Source organism: Rattus norvegicus, chromosome X (assembly GCF_036323735.1).
Source record: "Rattus norvegicus strain BN/NHsdMcwi chromosome X, GRCr8, whole genome shotgun sequence".
Lineage (NCBI taxonomy): Eukaryota > Metazoa > Chordata > Mammalia > Rodentia > Muridae > Rattus > Rattus norvegicus.
Genome location: NC_086039.1, coordinates 6,349,173 through 6,355,174, shown reverse-complemented (window position 1 = coordinate 6,355,174; position 6,002 = coordinate 6,349,173).

The window sequence follows — 6,002 nt, the reverse complement described above, 5'->3', positions numbered from 1 at the left end:
GGGGCGATAGGGCCAGAGTCTCACTCTCTAGTCCTACAATTTACTATATATCTCAGGATGTCCTTAAGCTCATGTAACTCTTATTTTCTTATTCACATAATTCTTACTTTTCAGCAATATTAACAATTTATGCAGCATTTAATATGTGTTAGTTACCTTTAACCTCCATTGAATTCTGGCAACAATTCTGTGATATAAGCATTATTACTCCCTTTTCTTGATGAGGAAATAAGCCTATAGTGTTTAATGCTTGTATATGATAGAGCTAGATTTGGAACAGAGCACCTGGAGTTCATCTCTTTGTGCTTTTCTGGGCCTGAAATAACTGTAGTACCAGAGATTACCAGCACTCCTGATACAACCCTAAGTTAAACCAGGATCTAACCATAAAAGCAAGAAGCCAGGGGTTAAACTAGGCAGAGCGTGGCAAGGTGGCCTAGCATCAAGGATATTCTTCCAGACAAAGAATTGCTTCATAATCTTGACTAAAACAGTCGATGCTGGTAAGAAACCTGTATATAGTATGTGGGAAGGATAAGGGTGGTTCTTATGTGCCGACACTTGGCATGGACTATAAATACTTTAAAAAGAGCTTCCTATACCTCTTCTCTAAAATTAGCTATTTTTAGAAGGAAGTTACAGATATTCAAGGAGATAAGCAAGTTAGCATGCATTCTACACATTAGTATTTACTCTAACTCCTACAGTCAAAAAAACTAATGATTAGTTGCCTGACCACACAAGATTTATGCCCCTCCCCAAAATATATGACATGTATCACAATAAAATATTATAGTCCAAAATAGATATATTAAAATAATTATGCAATATGATCAAAGAAAATTTATTTTAGGAATGTGGAGTAACTTCCCATCCTAAAGTCCAGTTTTAAAAAATGAACCATATCAATGGAATAAAAGACAAAGCACAAAAATATCTCAATAGACTCCAAATAGCAGCCATTAATATTCAGTACCACTATGTGATAAAAATCATTGAATTATCTGGGAATAAAAGAGCACTTCAAAACAAATAAATATTAAAAGACAAAAAAATGCCACCTAATGTTATACTACATGGTGAAATTGTTTGTAGCAATGCCAAAATTACTATGCTAAATCTCATGTAAATGGTGAAATGCTGAAATTTCAACCTAATATAAGAAACAAGAAGATGTTTTCCATTACCATCACAGCTATCTTCTTTTCTAAAGGCTAGTCAAAATATTTAGGTAACAGAAAAAAAGGAAAAGGTATCAAATTGAGAAGGAACAATCAAGCTATCTCTGGGTGACATGATCTTCTTTATACAAAATTCTAAGAAATATACTAGAAAATCTATTAAAGATAACAAACGCAGCATGTCACAGCATACGAGATCATTATATGTTGTATAATGTATGTAGTTAATTGTATTCCTACACATTTGGAAAATGTAAAGTTACAGAAAAGAAATTATGAATATAATTATATGTATAATATCAACAAACTAATGAAAGCTTTAGCAATAAATTTAACATAAGAAACACAAAACTTGTAATAATATTATTGAAAGAAAAATTTTAAATACTAATTAAACTGAACATGATGGTACATACCTATATCCTAATACTCAGGGAACTAAAACAGGAGAATCATATGTTAAAAAATAGTCTGAGCTAACCCTAACCCTAAACTTAACCCTAACCCTAACCCTAACCCTAACCCTAACCCTAACCCTAACCCTAACCCTAACCCTAACCCTAACCCTAACCCTAACTGTTCAAGGACAGCTGGAACTACTCAGTGAAATTATATCTTAAAAACACAAGGCCTACGATGTAGTTCAATGGTACAGCATTTCCTTAGCATGTTTAAATGTCTTGGATTCTATCCCCATTGGGATTTACATAAAATTTCTAAATTATAGAAGTGGGCTTGTAGGAAGCCTTAATGTTGTGAAGACAGTGTTACCTCCCCAGTTGACCTGCAGATTGCATGCAACACCTTCTGAAGCATAACAAACTGATCAGAGAGTCATATGGAAATTCAAGGTACCAAAAAGGCCAAAACAGTCATTTAAGAGTGTGGCAGAACTATTTATTTAAGTGAAAGAAAGACATCTATGAAACAAATAGTGATGGGGCAACTGAAGAGCAACATGCACAACAATGAATTGGAACCTCTTTTATTCAAATGGATCATGGTGTGAATTTTTTAAGAGTTAGAACTATAATACGATATTGGACTTAACAAACACTACTTAGTATACTATTAGATGCACAAAAGGAGGAAACTAAAAACTACTTTTATTGCAAAAGATGCTATTACGAAACTTAAAAATGATTTCCTCAAAATGATATATTTGTAAGTAACATTTCACTAGGAATTTGATGCAAGGATAAAAAGAATTCATATAGTTCAACAATAAAAATAAAAATAATCAAATTTTAAATTGGACAAAGTGTCTAAATAGACATTTTTTCCAAAAAAGACCCACATATCATCAACAACCACATGTTCCTCCTTAGCATTCATCAGAGAAATACAAATGAAAACCACTGTGAGATACGTATGCATACTCAGTATGAACTCAGATACATATTATTTGAAAATGGAAACTAGCAAACAGTAAGAATGCAGAGAAATTCTACCCTTAATACTGTGTCGGTAACTACTGTACAATGAATTTTGGTAGTTTTTTCAAAAATTAAACATAGTTATAATTTTAATTAATAATTCTTCTCCAAAGTATTTTCCTAAGAGAAATGAAAAATATATTTTTCTACAAGCCCTTTCACAAAAAGTGTCCAGTAATGTTTGCATGGAGTCAACAGTATAATAGATACAAAGCAAGTTTTCATCAAGTTATGAATGTATAAAAAAGTGAACATTATTGAGCCATAGAAAGTAACTAAATATGACCACCCGGATCTGAAGAGACCCAGTCAACAGCTCCCTGCACCCAAATCCCTTGGGAGGGAGAGCTAAACCTTCCGAGGAGCAGACATGCCTGGAAAGCCAGAAGAGATTACACTCTGCCCACATTTCTGACTCCAGAGGAAAACACCTAATGCCATCTGGTACCCCTGTGCACAGGGACCGACAAAAGGCGGAGCAGTTCCTTCTGTTTGCCACCCTCAAAGAGAGATGAAAAATAGACACCAGGAGCGACTTTAGTTCCGGGACCAGAGGTAAGATGAACTTTACTGTTCCAAGTGACCTGCCTGGTAGACTCAGGACACAGGCCCACAGGAATGGCTGAAGACCAGTAGACAGGAAAGATGACACACATGAAAGCAGAACACTCTGTTCCCTGAAAGAGAACAGGAAAACAGGTCTACAGCACTCCTGACACACTGGCCTATAGGACAGTCTAGCTACTGTGAGAAACAGCAGAACAAGATAACACCAGAGACAACTTGATGGCGAGAGGAAAGCACAGGAAGCCAAGCAGCAGAAACCAAGAATACATGGCATCATCGAAGCCCAATTCTCCCACCAAAGCAAACACTGAATACCCAAACACACCAGAAAAGCAAGATCTTGATTTTAAATCACATTTGATCATGATAATGGAGGACTTAAAGAAAAACATAAAGAACTCCCTTAGAGAAACACAGGAAAACATAAATAAACAGGTAGAAACCTATAGAGAGGAATTACAAAAATCCCTGAAAGAAATAGAGGAAAACACAATCAAACGGGTGAAGGAATTAAAAATGGAAATAGAAGCAATAAAGAAAGCACAAAGGGAGATAACCCTGGATATAGAAAACCAAAGGAAGAGACAAGGAGCCGCAGATACAAGCATCACCAACAGAATACAAGAGATAGAAGAGAGAATCTCAGGAGCAGAAGATTCCATTGAAATCATCGACAAAACTGTCAAAGATAATGTAAAACAGAAAAAGCTGCTGGCCGAAAACATACAAGAAATCCAGGACTCAATGAGAAGATCAAACCTAAGGATAATAGGTATAGAAGAGAGTAAAGACTCCCAGCTCAAAGGACCAGTAAATATCTTCAACAGGATACATAGAAGAAAATTTCCCTAACCTAAAGAAAGAGATGCCTATATACATACAAGAAGCCTACAGAACTCCAAATAGATTGGACCAGAAAAGAAACTCCTCCTGTCACATAATAGTCAAAACACCAAATGCACAAACCAAAGAAAGAATATTAAAAGCAGTAAGGGAAAAAGGTCAAGTAACATATAAAGGCGACATATCAGAATTACACCAGATTCTCTCCAAAGATTATGAAAGCCAGAAGATCCTGGACAGATGTCATACAGACCCTAAGAGAGGGCAAATGCCAGAAAAGTTTACTGTATCCAGCAAAACTCTTAATTAACATAGATGGAGAAACCAAGATATTCCATAACAAAAACAAATTTACATAATATCTTTCTAGAAATCCAGCCCTACAAAGGATAATAAATGGTAAAGCCCATCATAAGGAGCCAAGCTACACCCTAGAAAAAGTAAGAAACTAATCGTCTTGGCTACAAAACAAAGAGAAGAAAAGCACACGAACATAATCTCACATCCAAATACGAATATAACAGGAAGCAACAATCAATATTCCTTAATATCTCTCAACATCAGTGGTCTCAACACTCCAATAAAAGACATAGATTAACAAAGGGGATGTGCAATGAGGACCCAGCATTCTGCTGCGTATACCTCAGAGACAAAGACAGACACTACGTCAGAGTAAAAGGCTGGAAAACAACTTTCCAAGCAAATGGTCTGAAGAAGCAAGCTGGAGTAGCATTCTAATGTCGAATAAAATTGATTTTCAACCAAAAGTGATCAAAAAAGATAAGGAAGGACACTTCATATTCATCAAAGGAAAAATTAACCAATATGAACTCTCAATCCTAAATATTCATTCTCCAAATACAAGAGCACCTACATACATAAAAGAAGCCTTACAAAAGATCAAAGCACACATTGCACCTCATACAATACAAGTAGGAGATTTATAACATCCCATTCTCATCAATGGACAGACCATGGAAACAGAGACATAGACAGACTGAGAGAAGTCATAAACCAAAAGGACTTAACAGATATTTATAGAACATTCTATACTAAAGCTAAAGGATATACATTCTTCTCACCACCTCATGATACTTTCTCCAAAATTGACCATATAATTGGTCATAAAACAAGCCTCAACAGATACAGAAGTATAGTAATAATCCCATGCGTCCTATCAGACCACCACTGGCTAAAGCTGGTCTTCAACAACAATAAGGGAAGAACTCCAAGATATACATGGAAGGTGAACAATGCTCTACTCTATGATAACCTGGTCAAGGAAGAAATAAAGAAAGAAGAGAGGGAAGGAGAGGAATGCATTTGTCTGTCAGAAAGAAAACTCTAATGACGATGAAGAAGATGGATCAGATGAGTATGGCCCCAGATTAACCAAGAGAAAACAAGTGATGGAGACTAAAGTACAAGAAGAGGTCTTAGGGAATAGAACTAAGTTAGTGGAAGGTGGGCTGATCTGTGGAGACTTCTTACATATAAATGTGGGAATGTAATGGTGGAAGTGACTATAACACTCATTACAGAGGTCTTGTATTTTATAGATACAATGCCATTAATTAGGAATATTTACTAGTACAAGAGAAAGTTTTGCACATAATTAAAACATTGTCATTGAAAAACTAAGTTGAGGTTGTGGTAATTATTGGTCCATGGGCAAAGAATAAGGAAAACTAGAACTATGAGCAGCACCCATGTCAGTGAGTAATAAAATAAAATAAATAAGGAGAACATGAAGTTGGGAGAATGATGCCATGTGAAAGGGTTCTGGGGGAGAATTTGTAGTGGGGATTGTGGCAGATACCACCAAGAAACATTGCGTATGTGAATGAAACTTTTTATGCATAAATATTTTTTCAAGATACATAAAAAGGTTTTATTTTTGAGAAGCAGGAACTTAATCAAACAAGCCAGATCCCATGTCATCAGCTGACTACACAGACTCCATGTCTTGTATTCC